This window comes from Talpa occidentalis, unplaced genomic scaffold, assembly GCF_014898055.3.
Source record: "Talpa occidentalis isolate TD23 unplaced genomic scaffold, MPIMG_talOcc4v2.1 talOcc4.16, whole genome shotgun sequence".
NCBI lineage: Eukaryota > Metazoa > Chordata > Mammalia > Eulipotyphla > Talpidae > Talpa > Talpa occidentalis.
The window spans coordinates 53,259,412-53,279,420 of NW_023601653.1; the positions used below are offsets into that span (position 1 = coordinate 53,259,412).

At 36.6% G+C, this 20,009-nt stretch overlaps 1 protein-coding gene across 18 annotated transcripts in view; it reads left to right on the plus strand.

Moving 5' to 3' along the window:
- The window catches only part of SOX5 (SRY-box transcription factor 5), a 1,024,531-nt gene that overhangs the window by 733,359 nt on the left and 271,163 nt on the right, over positions 1-20,009 (plus strand). The window lies entirely within an intron of this gene.

A 20,009-nucleotide genomic window follows, 5' to 3' on the forward strand; every position in this document is an offset into this window, starting at 1 on the left:
TTTCTAGTCTGCTGTTAGGACACTGGTAATTTGTGAGTATATCTGGCACAAATTGTGTGTTAACCAGTATATTTGGGAGTCATGTGGTAATTAAATATTTCTGGATCCCTACCAGATGCATAGCTGGGACATGGATTTTAGTTAAAATTTATGTAATTCACATGATCTTACAGTTGGAAGGAATTTTAGAGATAATCTAGTCAGCCAAAGTCTTTTTGGCTCCCATCTGTATGGAGATAAAAATGGGGTTTAGAGGGGAACCCAGGCAACTTTTTTTTTTACTATGCTGGAATTTTTGTTTATAATAAATTTAGTATTATCTTATTATAAAAATTGTTTGAAAAACTAGAAAAAATAAAAGGAAGAGAATAAAACTCACTCAAAATCATAGCTTTCTGATATAATGACTTTTTTTAATCTTTGTTTTTACATGTTCTTTTGGTTTTGCATTTAACTTTATGCTTTTAAAAATCTTTTGCCTTTATTTGTATTGTGATAACATTATTAATTCAAGAGCATAGTTCATTCACATGTCTTTAGTTTTCACCAACTGTACTTTTTCTGTTCTTGGATGCCATCCAGGGTAGCATGTTACATTTAATTGTCATGTCTCCTTGGCCTCCTTTGGACTGTGATCATTTCAGAGACTGTCCTTGTTTTTGTTAATCTTGAAACTTTTCAGGAATATTGTACATATATGTTGTTGAATACACCTTTACTAGAATTTGTCTTGTGGTTTTCTACTAATTGGGGCTGTATGTTTTGGTTGAAACCTCACAGTGTGAAAGTACTGTTTTGGTCATATCTTATTGAGAGGTGTATGATTGTTGACATTGATTACATTGTTGACATTGTTGACATTGTCTGCTGTGTCTTTCATGTTTCTCCATGAGCGTTACTTCCTGTGCCCTTCCCATACCATACTCTTTGGAAGAAAGGTGCTTGACCAACCTACATTAAAAGAGTAGGGAGTTGCCCTTCCTTCCTTTAGAATGGAGTATCAACTTATTTACTTGACATTCTTCTGCATGGGAGATTTATTTCTTTTACTCCATTTATTATTGTAAACTATTATTAATTTATAGCTATATGGGGTCTTGGATATTTATTTTGTAGTTTGAATTTTAATCTAGTTCTAATTTATTTATTTTGTTGCTCTTAATTGTACCAGCCTTACAAATAGAAAGCTCTTTCCATTCACATAGGTTTCACTTTGACATACCACTGTGACTGTGGGTAATTTTCTTGAACACTACTAGATGTTGCAGACTTATCTTGTTTATCACTTACCTCAATCCTAGCACTGGCTATTTCTCTTGGAAGTTCTGGTCCCTTTAATTGGAGAATGGTATTAAAAGCATGATCTGGATGCTTCACCTATTCATCCCTCCTTCTTTCCCCAGAGTCCCTGGCAATGACTAATCTTTCCACTATGTTTATAGTTTGGCCTTTTTTTTTTTTTTGAATGTCATGTAATTAGAATCATGCAGTAGTAGCCTTTCAAGCTGGCTTCTTTCTCTTAACAATGTGCATATAAGGGTCTTTCATGTCTGGTCATTGCTTGTTAGCTCATATCTTTGTAGCACTAAATAATTGATCTTGTTAAGAATGTCCCACAATTTGTTCAACCACTCACCTATCAAAGGACATCTTAATTCCTACAAGTTGTTGATTATATGAATAAAACTTATGTAAATATTAATGGTTTTGGTGTAGACATGAGTTTTTAATTCAGCTGTATGAATATCTAGGAATGTGATTGCTGAGATGTGCAGTAAGATATGCCAGTCTATGTAAGAAACTGCCAGTCTATCTTCCAAAGGGGCAGTAAGATTTTGTATTCTAACTAGCATTGACTCTAAGTTCCTTATGCTCCATTCTCACCAACATTTGATATTGTCAGGTTTTTGTATTTTATCCAATCAAATTGGTTTGTAGTGATGTCTCGTTATTTTAAATTTATAATTACGAATAACAAGTGATGCCCAGCTTTTTCTCATAGGCTTATTTACCATCTGTAAATCTATGTTTAGAACTTTCCCGCTTTCATTGATTCATTAGTTTTCTTTCTGTTGAGTTTTAAAGGTTCTCTGTATATTTTTTTACAAGCCCCTTATCAGATAAATGCTTTGCTAATACTTTTTTTCAGGCAATGTTTTAACATTGTCTTTTGAAGAACAAAATTTTTAACTTTTACTAAAGTTTAGCATATCAATTTTGTCTTGCATGTATCATGCTTTTTAAATACACATTGCCAATTCCAATTCTGTTGTCATTTAGATTTTCTATTTTATCTTCCAGAAGTTTGGCATTTTGCAGTTTAAGCCCGTGATCTGTTATGAGTTAATTTTGTAAAGAGTTCTGTGTCTAGTTCATTTTGTTTGCATGTAGATGTTCAGTTGTCAGTGTCATTTGTTGAAAAGACAATCATATCTGCATTGAATTACTCTGTTCTTTCACAAAAGATTAGTTAACTATGTATGTACGGTCCTTTTTCTGCTCTCTGTATAATATTATGTTGATCCGTTTGATTGTTGTCCTGAAAACTGTAACTTGATACCTACAAAATAACTTGCTAGGATTTTGATTTATATTGGGTTGAATCTATAGATAAATTTGGGAAGAATTGACATTTTAATAGCCTTTCTGTCCATGAATACAACATATTTCTCCATTTATTAAGATCTTTTTTAAATTCATTCACCATTTTTTGTTTTCCATATATAGATCCTGTACATACATTGCTACATTTTTTCCTTATCTTTTGGGAGTGATAATATAAACCATATTGTGTTTTTAAATTTCAAATTCCAATTGTTCATTGCTAGCATATAGTAAAGCAGTTTAGCTTTTATATCCTCTGAACTTGCTGTCTTTCTTCAATTGCTCAAGGAGTTTTTGTTGATTCTTCAGTATTTTTACATAAACATACTTGTCCTGGAAAAAAGGCTAGCTTTATTTCTTCCTCCACAAACAATATACATTTTATTTCCCTTTTCTTATCTAATTGCAATAGCTGGCTTTCAGTACAGTGTTGAATAAAAATGGTAAAGGTTTATTCCTTGCTTTGCTCTTCATTGTAAGGAGAAGGCATCTAGTTCTTAACATGAATCATGATATTAAGCTATAGGGTTTTGTACATGTTGTTTATCAAATTGAGGAAGTTTTTTTTTTAAATTATGAATGGTTCTTAGAATTTGTGGAATAATTTTCTGTATCTATTGATATTATGCTAAGATTTGTTTTTTCCTTTAGCCTCATCTTGTGATGTGACTTTGGAATTTTGAACCAGCCCTGTAACCTTGGAATAAAGCCCACTCAGTTGTGGTTGATGGTTCCTTTTATATACTATTGGATTCAATTCACCACTACTTCATTGGGGACTTTTGTGTATGTGAGAGATACTGTTCTCTTGTTTTTCTTTTGTGTCATGTATTTGTCTATTCTGTTAGTAGGATAATTCTGGCTTCACAGAAAGAACTAGGAAGTGTGGTACTTATATGTTAGTTTTTTTTTTTTGTTTTGTTTTGTTTTTTTTTTTTTTGAGATGTGTTCATGGCCTGGGACTGAGGTCTAGGAAGAACACTCACTGCAGTGGGCATGTATTGTATGACAGAGTAGTTTTGTGGGAGTGTGTCTTTACATAGTATTCTCTCTGGAAATTTGGTGTATTATTGTTATTCCCCCATAGTGGTATGGTGACTTCCAAGTGTATGCATGCATACTCTTTATTTGGAAGTACATGATAGGTCAATGCTAAATGAATAATTCCCATTTGGAAAGGACAGGAGACAGTGCCACCAATTTGTATAGCAGGAGGCACTCAAGTTTCAGGTATTAGAAGAAAAGTATTATACCTAGTAACAGCTATGTGGGTGAAAGAAAAAAGGTAAAGCATCCATAGCAGGAACAATGGACACAAAGAACCATCACTATTGCATGTGGACATTAGTCTATTTTTATTACTATATTTCCTATAAATTTCTTCATACTTTTTCTCTCTACAAATATTTTAAGAAATCAGTTTAAGTGTGATGTTTTAAAGAATAATATAAAGGCACTGAAAAAGTACAGAGATAGTCTTTTTTTTTAAAGATTTATTTATTTATTTATTTATACAAGCACTGGGTACAGTCCAAAGCACAGGAGGGTGAGAGAATTCGCCAGAGCAGAGAGCTGAACAGGTAGTCTGACGAAGTACACTGCTGAGAGGATCAGCGGGCAGCAGAAGAGGTCTGCATGCCATGTGGGACCCTCACCCAGTGGCCGGGGATTGAACCGGCACTGCCGAGGCTGCGGGCAGCTTCACAGCCCAGTGCTCAACCGCTGTGCCACCGGGGAGGCACCCAGAGAGAGTCTTTATAGAAAAGTGGATTATACATTAAAAGTGACAAGAATATAAAATCCTGAGTTCCAGGAAGATAATTTCCTGCGAATACAGAACCGCATGCCGTATTAATGTTTGTGTACAGAAGAATCCTAGACATGTGCTTAGAGTATGCAAAAATATAAAAGACTCACTTTTATTTTTATTTTTTAAATTTATTTATTTATGCAAAACAAGAGCTGGAGTACAGGCCAGAGGTGTGGGGGGTGAGAGGATTCACAGAGACAGACTGGAGAACAGAACAGGCAGATTGAGTGAAATACACTGCTGAGGGGAGCAGTGGGCAAGTCAGGAGAGGTCTGCTGTGCCTCATTTTTATTAATAAAGAAATTTACCAGGACAAGAATGTTTAATAGTCACAATGTTTCATAATTGTGACTGAGATATGTGTCAAGGAACCATTTATGGTTTGAATGAAATGATAATCACAAGAAAAAAAATAACAAAGCTGGGCCTCCCCGGTGGTGCAAGGGATTAAGCACCGCACTGTGAAGCAATCTGCAGCCTCTGCAGCACAAGTTCGATCCCTGGCCGGCCAGGAAGCAACCCATATGGCGCAGCAGACCTCTCCTGACTCACCCGCTGCTCCCCTCAACAGTGTATTTCAGTCAGCCTGCCTGTTCTGTTTCCCACTCTGTCTCTGGTGACTCTTCTTACCCACCGCATCTTTGGCCTGTACCCCAGCTCTTGTATGCATAAGTAAATAAAAATAAATCTTAAAAAAAATAACAAAGCCAAAAATTGTATCAAAGAAAAGTAATAGAACCTTGAAGGAAATTTCTATATTTTTTTCAAACTACAAAAAGAAAACAAAGGGACATAGATCTAGGGAGATATGAAAGTCTCAACAGTTAGTTGAAAGCTATATTGGCTTTGAAACTCTATGAATCAAAAGACAGCTTGTACATGAGCATGGACACCATTTCAGCATCAGACAGTGACACTAGCGTACAGACAACAGTTCTGTAGTTCTGTGATGCACTATACACTGTGTATTGAACAGGAGAAGTGAAAACCTTATATTTGAAAATCTAGAAAATTATTAAAGTTATGTGATGAGAACAATAGTATGGGGATGGTAGTAGAGATGGGGCAGCAAAGATACAGTGAATGAAACTAAATGTTAAGCTCACAAATATATGCCACAGAACAATCTTTTCTTCCCTGAAGCTATTTTTTCCATTGTTTTTCAAAGGCCATTAAAATGAACAGCAGGTTGTGATGAAAATTTCATTAAGCCTTAGCTAAATCATTATGAGGGTGCCATATTCATGCCGTTGCTTCCTCTTATTGAGGGAGGGGAAACAAATTTCAATAGAAAGTCCATATTCTTCGGGACTTCATCCCTGCCAACAGCAAACAAATATAAATTCAGAAGTTAGAAGAGAATGGTGTATCATACAAAAGGAGGCCACTGAGGTGAAATGGCTAGAAAGAAAATTAGATTTGCATGAGCGTTGAAGAAAAAAAAGGCTCTTTTATTCCAACTGACTTATTTGTTTCAAGCAATTAATTAAAATACTTTCAAAATTATAAATAGGAGAAAATTACATTGATGCACTTTTGTGGTATCTTTTTAGTTCCTCAGAATTTTTGCTTATCATTGGTCAGAAAGGTCTAGTGATGAAGATTCTAATTTGTTGAGGGTCACTTTAACTTGAATGGAATTCCAAAGTTCATAGCATGTTCAGAGTTCCAAGTACATGACTTGGCAGAATATAGGTGCCTTGTATATATGGTAGTGACTATGCTGGATTTGTTGATTTTTACTATTAGACTTAGCATTTAAGAATGACAGTGAAATTTAAAATGTTGTTATGTAACATGTAATTCCTATATCAAAGAAGTCTTATAAATAATTATGGATTGGGAGGAACAATGGCATGTATTAAGTGCATGTAATATGCTGACTGTAATGTTAAGTGATTTTTATCATATAACCAGAGCTTCTGTGGAGAGCTATCCCAATTTCAGGAACTGCCATTTACATGAACTAAGCATTTTGATTCCTATTATCTCCGTTTTCAGACAAGGAAACTGATGATGAAATATGTCACAGAATAACTTCAACGTTAGGGTTTTACAAACGGAAGTCAACCTTCAAGCTCATTCCCTTAACCACTGTCTCTTCCAGCAAGGAATTTTGCCAGTTTAATGTTACTCTTCAGTATGTGTGCCTAAATTCCTTTGAAAAATTATGTAATGAAGTAGTATTCAGTGATTTTCTACTGAAGTAAATACCTGGAGCCTGAATGGTGATCATATTTCCAGAAAGCTTTTCACCGAATATAAGCTCAGTTTGAAATACGTGACTTTTAAGTGCTCACAGAATACCCAGAGAGATATTTTAGTATTATTTATTTATTTTTAAGATTTTTTTTTTAATTTATGCATACAAGAACTAGGGTGTAGGCTGGGGGTTGGGGGGTGAGAGAATTCACCAGAGAGAGAGTGGTGAGTAGAACAGGCAGATTCACTGAAATACACTGCTGAGGGGAGCAGCAGGTAAGGCAGGAGAGGTCTGCTATGCCATATGTGTTAGCTCCCTGGCCGGGGATCCAACTCATGTTGCAGTGCCTGGCAATAGCTTGATGGTGCTGAAATTTAACCCCTGCACCACCAGGAAGGCTCCCACAGAGTTATTTTAATAAAAAATTTGTTTTAGGAGAAAGTCTGGGAGCAAATTAATAGTGAACTAATGAAAATTTATAATTTGAATGAAATATAGATAGATTTAGGTCTGTATCCTCATTTTTAAAACAAGACTAAAGCAGAAGTTATGTATGAGCTCACCCAGCAAGTTGGTGTCACAGCCAGAATGAGAATCCAGTTCACAGGTCCAGATTCTTCTTTTTTTCCCCCTCTTTAGTTACATCATACATTCTGATATTTGTTAGTCTTTTTAAAACTTTTTAGGAAATAATATTTTTTTGAAATAATGTCACTCTCTTCATTTTAAAGAATATTTTACTGGTCATTGAAGCTGAACAAATCTCAGACAACCAGTTAACTTTAATTTAGATAATATAGCTGGGAATCCACAAATGTTCTGTGTTCTCAAGCTCCAAGCAGGGATGGTGTGTAAATATAGATTAGCATTTAAGTTTAAGTGTCAGATTCAGACCTTAACTTGATTTCTTTCACACCTAAGGCTCATTAACAGTGCAGGTGAAAAATAATTTTTATCTTGATAGAATTTAAAATATCCCATTTAAAATCTCCTCCTGGGGACCTCCTTGGTGACACATAGGGATTAAAGTTTCACCAGCCACAGCTGCATGAATTTGATTCCTCACCTGGGAGCAAACCCACATGGCACAGTAGACCTTTGTTGTCTCACCCACTGCTCCCTTCAGCAGTGTATTTCAGTACATCTGCCTGTTCTACTCCCCACTCTGTCTCTGGTGAATCCTCTCACACGTACACCTGCATCTCTGGCCTACTCCCCAGTTCTTATATGCATAAATAAATAAAATAAATCTTTTTGAAAAATAAAATGTCAAAACAACAAAAACCTCCTCCTATTAGATATGAGGATTATTAAAAGCTTCTTGTTTAGCTTTTCTGTAATTTATGTCCATGTTACCTTCAGTGTCTCTTTAGAATGGCCATTTCAGCTTATAGACACATTTGTGTCTTTTCCTTAAAATATAGCATACTCCCCATTTCTTGATTCCCATTCCCTCCACGTGTAATTCTGTTCTTCACATATCGAACTTCAAATTGCTAGTTATTTACACTCATTGAATTAGTTTTCATCTTTTTGGCAATGTGTTGTTACCCTTACTCTATTGTAATGTAAGTGTGCAGTGTGTTAGTTTCTTCTACGTTAAGCTGTGTGAAGGTGAGGGTAGTATACATACTAAATGCATAAAATATTTGTTGAAAGTATTTAACCTGCTTCAGGTTTTGAACCATTGCTACGCTGGTGAAAGGGGAGGAGAGACTTAAAGAAATGTATTACTCTTCTGCCAAATATAATTTCAGCTACCTCATCTAACCCTCAAAAACTGTGACTTTGGGGCCTCCCCTGGTGCACAGACCTCTCCTGCCGCCCGCTGCTCCCCTCAGCAGTGTGCTTCGGTCCTTCTGCCTGTTCTGCTCCCTACTCTGGTTCTGGTGAATTCTCTCACCCTCCCGCACTTCTGACTGTACCCAGTGCTTGTATAAAATAAATAAATGAATCTTAAAAAAAAAACCAAAAAACAAAACTGTGACGTTGCCATTATTTCATATCTGAAAAAAGTGAAACAGAAGCTAAGGAACTTATTGATGTTCTTAATATATGGGTGAGCTAGAATTAGAACATGTGTCTTTTTCTTGTGTTTTACCATTCTCTAATCTTTATATTCTATTCAGATTATTCCTCGACCTTGCTACCTGTTTATCTCATTCATCTGTCTTCTCCAACCTTCTTCATTTTGAGGTTATTATTTAAAATTCTATCACCTAGAGGTTAAAATGTGTTGTCCTAGGTCAGGAAGGTAGATGACATAAGACCCAGCATACAAAACTAAAATACTTGCACAATGAAAACTTTATATTCACGTTAATCTTTTATTTATTTTTAAAAGATTTATTTATGCATACAAGAACTGGGGTACAAGCTACAGGTACAGGGGGTGAGAGGATTCACCAGAGACAGAGTGGGGAGCAGAACAGGTGGGCTGACTGAAATGCACTGCTGAGGGGAGCAGCGGGCAAGATAGGAGAGGTCTGCTGTGCCATGTGGGTAGCTCCCTGCTGGTGGGGGATTGAACCCGCACTGCAGAGGCTGCAGACAGCTTCATAGGTTATGTTTTAACCCCTTGCTCCACCAGGGAGGCCCCTAACATTAATCTTTTAAATGACTGCAGTGTTGACAGTTTCTCTAAGTGCAATACTGGCATTGTCTATAGATTAGTGGCCACAGGTAGAGATTTCTACCCCACTGCTATAGGCAAAGAGTGGGTTGCATTGACTTTTGAATAGTTATATAGAATTTGAGGCATGTAATGTTTTGACATGATAGAGTCCTACACACTTTTCTAAGTGTGTAGAGTTGACATAAGAGAGAGAATTCTTCTTATGATGGATTCAACATGGGGGTATGTTGTTGTATCTTCTGTTCAGTTACATTCCTCCCACCACAGTTCATTTTGGGGAGTAGGATGGCTATGGTGGAAGAAAAGTAACTGGTTTCTTTCTGTCCTTCCCTGTCTCTGCAGTATTCTGAACACTCTAACACGTTCCTTCAAAGACACAGTTTTCTTTTTTCTTTCTTTTTTTTAAAAGATTATCCATTTATTCATACAATAACTGGGGTACAGACCAGATGAGTGGGAGGGTGAGAGGATTCACCAGAGACAGAGCGGGGAACAGAACAGGCAGACTGACGAAATACACCTCTGAGGGGAGCAGCGGGCAAGACAGGAGAGGTCTGCTGCACCATGTGGGATTCTTGCCGGCCAGCTGGATGGAACCCTCGCTGCAGAGGCTGCGGACAGCTTCTCAGCGAGGCGCTCAACCGGGAAGGCACCAAAGACATAGTTTTCATGCCTAGGATTCATGAGTTTCTTCAGAGTGTTTATAAATCCTGGAAATTGTATGCAAAATTATGAAAATTCATGTATTTGTGAATTTTTTAGGTATGGTACATTGATTAATATCCCAACTTTCAAATGACTCCATGATGAAGAAGAGTAACCAGATTGAGTCAATATTTGAGTTTTAGTCCTGAGTGTGCCCTGATTACCTTGTGATTTCTGTGTAACATCTATATCAGTTAGTCTCTTATAAATTTAGATAAACACACAGGTATTTAACAATATTTAGGAATGTAATTTTAGCTATTTATGCAACGTTTTAGAGAAATATAATTTTTAATGTCAGTAAAGTTTTCTTTGCCTAAAACTAAGCATCTACCTTGAAATTTGCATTGTAAAACACAGTGCATTGACTTGATTTTAAGTTGCTGTTATTTTGTTGATATACTTAATACCTGCCCTGAGTTGGCAATGCTAACTGCCCTACTTTCATCAGAGGTTGTCAAAGCAAACAAATGAGATAATGCACATGAAAGTACTTTATAAATTATAACCAAGTTGGAATTGTACCAGTGGTTGTCATTATCACATCTTGGCTGGTTAGAAACGGTGTTTAGGCACCTCAGAAACATCGTCTAGCTGCCAGTGCTGCTTTCCCAGGACGCTTTGATGTAATGAACAATTCTGATTCAGACCTGCAACATTCTGGAAATTTAGGCTATGTAGTCGACAACAAAAACAATAAATCCAACATTCATAAAAATCCTGGAAGAGGTATTTGCTTTGATGTTGCTTTTATATAAGTTTATCTAAATAAAAAATATGACTAGGCAGTGTTCTCCCTGTAGAATTACTTTTCAAAAAGAAATAAAATATCTCTAAATTGATATGAATGAAATCACAAATTGTGTAACCAGGAGAGGCAGTTGCACATTGAATCTGTGGATTGTTTTATTCTTATTTCTGCAATAAATGTGGATGTGTGCTGTAGTCGGAAATAATGGAGGTTCCCTTGGCCAAAAACTTCATAATTTTCTAAGAGCTAGGTTTTCTTGTTATATGGTTTATTTGTCCTTCCTTTCCTCCCCTATTTTGATTTTTTTTTCTTTTCATTCCTTTGGTGTTACATGTGCCTGCATGCACGTGTGTGTGGAGTCCTTTTAGATCCCACATATGCTTGATTTTATTTAGCATCTGTATCTGTCAGTGTTCTTCCTTCTGAGTGTGACGCCCACACCTCCAAAATTGTTGGGCCATGATGCATGTGTGTGAGAAACTGCAGTTATTTGTGAAATTTTGTTTCGACTAGAACTAGGCTTTATCATTATTCACACAACTGGAAACTTTTTTCCCTTGAACTTCTTTGAAATCTTGGCTTACAATTTTTTAATACAAGACCCTAAAGGCACAACCTATTACCAAAGTCACCCAGTGTTACTTTACATGCAACAGTTCATTGCTTTTAGTACAGATTTCACAAAAAGAGCTGGTTCTTTTCTTGTGAGAATGAATAAAAACAATGCAGTGTGTTTAGAAAAGCATATAGTATATGGACCTCAAGCCTTCACCACCAGGTTCATGTATCAATCAAGACCATCTTTGAATAAAGGAGATACTAGGATTTTTACTCTTGCTCTACCCCCTTGTCCCTTGTTTTTCCTTCTCTCCTTCTCTCTCCATTGGATACAAGGGGAAAGATTGTTCTTAGACTGAAAACTGAGTGTCATTTTCACACTCTTAAGGTCAATTCAGATTCTTAGTGGCAAATCCCAAAAATTCTTGCCCTTCATTTCTTCATTTGTACCATTTGTAGGATTAGATTGTACAGCTTTTAAGTGTATTAATAGATGTATGAAACAACATGGATATTATTGTGTAATATATCTGTTTGAGATTTGTATCTGTCACATCTATTGAAAATAGTTCACTTTGGTTGACACACCTATGATACTTAATTTGTGCTTAGTTGCACAGAAATAATTATATTAATGCCCTTTTAAATTTTTATTATAAATGTTTTGATATAGAAAACCATTAGATCCTCTAAACAGAAAGCTTTTCCTTCTCTTGTAAGACCTACTTTGGGGCCCTATAGTAGATATTATAAGCAGTATATTTTCATCGGTGATGTGCTTCAGCATTGTATGTAATTATTCTGTGGAAATAATCACCCTTGGTGCCTGATACTTTGACCTTCTGACTGTCCTCACAGGCATTGCATGTTTGGTATTTGAGTTTATATTAGAAATCATATTGCCTGTTCTTATCATTTAAATATCTGTTGTTGAGCAGTCCTAGAAATAAAATTGAACTTTATAACATTAACAAATATGTTGAAATAGACATTTAAAATCTCCTTCTAATTTTTCCAACTTTTTAATTACTATTCTTGATCGGAAAGTTACAGAGATTGGCTTTCCTCAATTCCAAATCCCCAAGAGTTCCATTAATTGGGCAAAGAACAGGGCACTTTTGAAATTCCCTCTTATTTTAAAACCACATTTCATGAGGTGGGAAAAATAAAAAGTGAACAGATCAGGGAAAAGCCTAAAGATACTTTAATTGGCAGAGGTTTGAGTTGCTTTTGTTTAGTTACTCACTGTCCTTTTGACAAAGTGCATGTTGAAGAGGCTTTGTAAGTGCTGTTGCACTGAAGGACAAACAAGGGTACTTTCAATTGAGCCCTTTTAAGTTTAGTTCCTCACACTCCCGCGGCTGTTGGAGGCTACTCCTAATGCATTGTGACTGTGTGTTCATCTATGTAGTCTGTCACTGGAAAATGTCTCTCTTCTTGTTGAGCAAGCTCAAGTCTAACCTCCAGGCACCCTTCTCAAAGGCACCACTGTATGGAAATCAACACTCATAAAATGATGATAAAGAAAAGCTTTCATTTTTTTTATTTTTTAAAGGTCAGAACAAGAAGACACCCTCAAACGCTGTAGAGCCTATTTCTTCAGGAATAAGTGTCTTAACTTTAGCACAGAGTTGGCTGAGTTTGAAGCCTTATAATTTTTTTTTTTTTAACACTAGCGTGAAACTTGTACTGTCATCTACTTTTCAAGTGATATCCATAGAGTGGTTTATCTTGATATCATTGATTTCATTAAGTGTTTTGGAAAATTCGTTTATATTTTCTTGAAATGTCTTTTGACTTGGATCAGAAATACTCAGGGACTGCCTTTGGGGTCTTCTGAGCTGAGGTCTAGGGTTGTCTGTACAAAAAACCCATTTGTCAAAGACAGCTTCTATTTACAAACACTAAACCAGTACTTGTACTATTGCTGATAGACTGTAATCATATTTAAGAACCTGTACATCTTTTTGTGAAAAATCAGTCCAGTGTATGTTTCTCTTAGTGACTATATTTCTGCTACTATAGGAAGACTTCTATTTGTTTCATGCTCATACTTGAGTGTGTCTACTAATAGTTTTATATAAATCATTCCAAATACCTTGTTACCCTAATGTTTGCAGTAATTTCTAAGCCATTCAGATAAATGAGCTAACCTGATTTTTGTTATCGTTCGTCACTAAAGCTGCCAATCCCAGACTTTCAGTTTTAATGCATGAATCACATGAAAAAGACCCATTGACCCAGGGTGTCCATTTACAAATAAACATGAGGGGGATGTGCCAGTGCTTCTTGTGGCTTAGGTCCTACAGCTTTTGGAGATATCATTTATTCAAGAGTGAAGAGCCAGCCACCTGTTTCTGAGGCCTCTCTTCTCTCATATTAAAGGTTCAGGCCCTTGCTGAATAGTAACACTCTAATCTGGGGAACACATGCAGCATTTTTCCAAAACTGATTTTTCAGACTCCACTAGCTGGAGGATTTTGTGTGTTTGCGCGCATGTGTGTGTTTTTCACTCAGTTACCCTTGAGGCACTTGTCATGACCATGCATATTAAAATTAATCAGACCTCCTAGGCCTGTGTGGCTGTGTGTTTAACATGAAGAAGTGGATATCAAGCAAATGCCCTAATTAAATAGGCCTGCTCAGTTTTGTTCTAGTGGATGCTTGGTCTTTTTTTTTAATAGGAGTTGCTTATGGGGAAGGCACGGACAGCACTAGAGTCAGTGGAGAGCTCCCTCAGAGTTTCCTTTGCCACCTGCTCCCAGAGTTCTGAGACCTCAAGGACTCCCAGTCTGCCTCTCTCAACTACCCTTAATGTGGAGAGAAATATGGTCAAGATCGTGAGGGAGCAATGAGGCGAGGGCAAAACAGAGCGAGCATATGACCTGGACATTTGGGTTGATTAAGATAGTCCATCTACATGTTGATAAACTTTGGGTACCAGATTGTACTGTGATCACATTTTTGGATGATGAACTTTGATGACTGAGGGGAAGATCTACATGAAAGTCAGAATGAATATCTTTTTTTTATGTCTTGAATATGAAAACCAGCTTTTATTAATCTATTTATATAATTACATATGACATAATAGCTACATACATGCAAGTTCACTTCTACCCTGATGTTTTTTGGACTTAGCCTATTTTCAGTTACATTAGACTTTAGGTGAGACTATAACTAACAGACATCTGGAAACACACTTTTATGAAGAGTAAACTCAAAACATGAAAATGTGTCAGTGTGACATAATATAGTAGCTTTCTTGTTTGTCTGCATAATGTCATAAATTAGGTAAATACCCTAACACCCCGCTCACTGAGTTTGGATTTTTATCCAATCATGTGTGCTGTTTGTACATTTTTGTATTTTAGAAAAAAGAAACAAAAATTTATAATTCTTCAAATTTATCTGAGTTTATGTCTATACTTATATCAACCTGCTTGCTGTATTTATTTACCTATAGAGGGAGGGAAAAGGCACACGCATTGAAAATAAGAACTAAAGTTTTGACAAACCGAAATACCAAGAGTTTAGAGTTTAAATTTAGTAAATTTCCAAATAACCACAGCAAATTACCTGGTAAAAGATTTCTCAGCTAGGGTATAGTCCCTAAACTCTGTTTCTGCCTTCTCAAATTGAAGGGTCGAACAATTCCAAAAAGAAAACTATTATTTTTCAACTTTTGTTTATTTCCCACCATGTAATAAGTAAAAGGATCTATTTATTAACCTATATGCTCTCTTTTTTTTAATGTGGTGTGCAACTCACATGTAGAGCTCTGTCTCAGCCATGCCAAGCAACTGTCTGGTACCTGACAGCATCGTAGAAACCCCTCCCTCTGCTGTTCACTTCAGCTGCTCCTGGTTATTTATTAACACAATGCAGACGGTGCAGTCTGGGTATACGTGAGATAGAAAGAAAACTAAAAGCCCCTAACAAGTAAATATATCTTTCATCATTTCTCTTGTTTGGTGTGTTTACTGTGTGCTATTCTTGGTCAATAGAAGTTGTTTGACAGTTCTGCAAAAGGGTGAGGAACCTTTTCTTGAACTTTATCCTTTTGTTTTGTTTCTGTAGAAAAAGTTTTCTATTTGCCATTCTCTTTTTATTGCAACCTGCCAATAAAAAGTTTTGAAGCCATTGCTGTTAATATAAGTATAGGTGATTATGAAGCTTGATAGCCAGTTTTATCTAATTTGTTTGAATTGTACAGTGAAGAAGCTAGAATTCCACATTTGCTTTCATTTGTAAACTTTTTCATGCAATGTAGAAAACGAGATACTGAACAAATTACCCTCCACCCCTTCCCCCTCCCTCCCACCCTGCTCCCCTTTACAAGAACCATACCTCTTGTTCTCAGGTCTTATGTTAGCTTCCCTGAAATACTGAGCTTTGATTTAGTTTGCATTTAAGGTCTCTCCTCCCCACACATGAATAGAATATCATTGTCGCGCTCACTGCTTGGTATAATTACTGAAGAGACCTGCATGGGAAAGTGCACTGTAATTGGGCATGTCTGTTTATTCTAACAGGACAGTGTGCTTATGCTGGTATTTAGTGTGTTAATAGATAGGAATAAATTTGTCTTTTCAACATAAATTACATCTCTTTTGCTTAGGCTTTTCTTTTCTGAGAAGTTATGCTTTGTGTGTAAAAATTTGCCTGAAAGGTTTGTACAGCACAGTGTGACATTAGTCATGTGGAACACTGGGGAGCAGGAAGTCATATAAATGAACAAAATGCACCCTCCATCCTTTGGAGTTTTGTTTTCTTTCTTCTTTTGTTTTTTTTTTTTTTCTTGAAACCATTTTTTTTTTTTTTTGCTTCAGTCACTTCTCTAACACTAATATTTCTCACCATTGTCAAGATAACATGTGTAAGTGAAAAAAAACCACATACGCTGGGAGGTTGTGATGCTGAGAGTAGTAAAGTGTAACTAGGAGTGGTCAGTTTTCAGCCTTCCTGTGGCACCACACTCCAAATTCCAGGGAGAAAAAACATCCAATAGCAAAGAAAAGGGCATAGGAATTAGACATGTTTGCTCATGTTTTACCTCCTCAACGCTTGAATTTAGCTCTCCTGTCCTGTGCTACAAGAGGACAGCCACCTGCTATTCAGCTCGCTGGAATCATTAGGATGAACCAACAGAACTGAAGATAAAATGAAGTTCTCCATTTGGTAGCATATTATTTTCATTCAGAACATTATAGTTGGGGTTAGTAAAGAATATCAACCAAGTTAAAAAAAAATACTAAGCCTTGGGTCCTTATTTTTTTTTTTTTTTATTTCCAGGATTTTCCCATTTTAAAATACTCAGGGTTTCTAAGTGCATTACATAGAGAAGTATACGTGATTGCCTTTAGAAATGGCCTATATAAATTCCAAACTATATGAAACCTTCTCAAATTCTGTCTTTGAAGACTTAGAATTAAATATATATTAAACCTGTGTCTGTTTTCTATCTGTATACTCACACAGGATAAAATCTTGCAGCTCTGTTAGATCTCCAGAATGTCTCTGGAACAAATAAATAAACACACACAAAATACTTATAATAGATTACAGTTAGATGCTAAGAGCATTTATCTCAATCTTCATCTCTAAAACATTTTGCTTAGAACAATTTTGACAAAAGGAAAATGTGGGTATCAGAATCTCAGTACAGAATAGAACTCCCCATTCTGTTATATATTTTATATTTTCTTTATGTCTGAATTGCTGTTATCATCCTGTGTGAAGTCTCTCTTGATGCCCAAGATAGTCAATCCTTCCTTTCTTGTTAGCACCATTGTTTTTTGTTTGTTCATCTATTCAGTCTTTCATTGGCAGAAAACATTGATGAGATTCTTTAATGTGCTAGTTTTCCCCCCTTATTTTAGGTTAATGTGCAAAAAAAATCAAAGATATAGTTCTTGCCTTTCAGTTTCTCACAGTCCTTTGGAGGAGTCTAGCCATGTGAATTTGGGGTGACAGGAGATAGGGCGAGGGGGCTCTGTCAGCAGGGACAGGGATGTTTATGCCAAAAGTGAACCTATAATCAGTGCATATATTCATTTATCCTTTGAATGGAATTAATACTTATATGTAGGAAGACTCAGGTTTTTTTTAATTTTTAAAATAATGTATTTATTTATTACATCATTGTTCTCCCTTAAGGTGTTGTCCCCATAGTTCTCCCACCAACTTAGTACAATGAACTGTCACCATAGTCCCTTGTGCTCCTCCCTCCCCTCTCTTAACCCCTCTACCTCCCCATCCCTTGCTGAGAGACACATTTGTTGTCACTGTTTATGTCCCCTGTGGGAGCCATGAGGTTGTCATGACTGTCCTCTCCAGTAATTGTGCAGAAAGTTGTCACCAGAGTCATTGGACCTCTCTCCATGGTGTGACTTTTTTTTTAAAAAAATATTTATTTATTTATTTATACAAGCACTGGGTACAGCTAGAAGCGTGGGAGGGTGAGAGAATTCACCAGAGCCAGAGCAGGGAACAGAACAGGCAGACTGACGAGGTACACCGCTGAGGGGAGCAGCAGGCGCAGCAGGAGAGGTCTGCGCACCATGTGGGACCCTCACCCGGTGGCTGGGGATCGAACCAGTTCTGCAGAGGCTGTGGGCAGGTTTGCAACCCAGCGCTCAAAACCTCTGTGCCACCAGGGAGGCACTATGGTGTGACTTCTTCTTTCAGTGGAGTTTCACTCAACCTCCTCTCTTGTCTGGTCAAGCTCCCAAAGCTGTCTGAGAGAAATTTACAGCTCGAAAGAAAATATTCTAATTGCTTTCCCAGGTTCTCCAGCTAAAAAGCTTAGACATATACTGTACCGTTTTACCTTCATCCATCCACTTTTACTTACACTTACAAAAAGGGAGAGTGTTTTACCTTTGAACTTTCATTTAGTGTCAACAGAAAGCTGTTTAGATAGTGGAGCCAAACTCATGATGATAATAATAATGGGTACCTCACCTAAACTTTATCCAGAGAGCCAAAGTACACTAAGTGTTAGGAGTTTCTTGATTCATGTACTGAACTGTAATCAAAAATGTAAATGCTTAGCCAACTTTCATGAAAAATCATTAAATTTAAGGTCATTTGTTCTGTAATTATAATCCCCACTTTAAACAAACCTGAATTCTAATATATTCAAGTATCTAATGGGTTCATATAGAACAAAGTATTAATAGATTCATTTTGTCATGCTGCCTACATGTCGTGTTAACAGTTAATAAAATGCAATCTATAGTTTTCCAAGTTCTTTGCCCAGGAGAAGACACAAAGGTGAGCAACCTCAGGGATATGAAAGTGGACTTATTTAATTTCTCCTTAAGAGTGGAAAAAGAGCCTCAGTTGGCATGTGATATGGTACTGTGCCATCCTATATATTTTATTGGGTCTCCCAGGGACTTTTATTAAAGTGGGTGGGTAGTCGGCCTGCAGCTGCAGTGAGCTCACTTCCTATCTAACTGTCCAGCCTCATTTCTCATTTCCTGCCATTCCCAGCATTGCTCTTTATGACTTTTTGCTCTAACAATGCTGAACTGCCTGGCACTTTTCATAGTCCCCATGATTTTCTTTGCTAGTGATGCCAGATTGCAGTGGCTTTTACTTTATTTTGCACCTCTATGGCCATGTTATTATTTATCCATATTATGTTTCACACCACCCGGGATTTTCTGCATACCCTGAAGCCCTACCCACCCTCCTTCAAAAGCTTTGTCTCCTCCATTAGGTTTTGACCACCTGAGCAGTATTTAGCAAACTATGGACCATGTGGTAATTCTATCCCACTACCTGATTTTGTATAATCTATGAGTTAAGATTGATTTTTCCAATTTTTAATCACTCAAAAACATCAAAAGAAGGATATTTTATGACATGCAAATATTATATGAAATTCAGATTTGCCTATAAGTAGTTTTATTAGACCATAGTCATGCTCACATTGAGGTAACATAGGTTTACAACACTGTATATGATTCAGAGATGCAGGATCATGCCTCTTCAGATGTATGTTATCATACCACACCACCACTGAGGCACCTGTAGTCATGGACCACAATCCATTGGGTCCCCTCCCACCATTTGTTCCTCACTTCCCCTTCTCCCTCTCTGGTAGCACCAGTTCTACAGTGAGATTTCTATGGTTATTTCTAGTGCATTGGGGTAGAAGATGAGATCTTTGGTTATAAGACTTGTGGCTTATAATTTATCTTCATTTATTTGAGTGATAATTTTGTCCAAATAATGACACATAGACACATTTCATGTTTTCGCTAGAATCCTGAATTATTCAGTTAATTTCTCTTTATTAAATCATGTTAACTTCTTTATATGGATATAAAGAATTACAGCCCTTCTATTTCTAATGTGACTTCTTTGGTTCTAATTGTGGTGCCAGTTTAACACTGAGCACTCATAAAGGTATCTTGAGGGAAGATAGAGCAACGTAATTTAAAGGCTTTGGTGATGGAGACCCCTTTGCAAGTTATACCTATTCCCAGCCTATTTAAAAGGTAATTAAAAAAGGCGAACAAAATTAGACTTTTGTTTTAAAATATTTTTACTTATATGAAAATATTCCTGAGTAAAACCACTCATCACATAAACCTATAAAATAACTAAAATGGATTTTTAAAATTGGTTAATTATGTAGTTTTCTGCCTTTTTTAAAAAAAGATTTGTTTATGCATACAAGAGTTGGGGTACAAGCCAGAGGTGCGGGGGGTGGGGTAGGGTGAGAGGA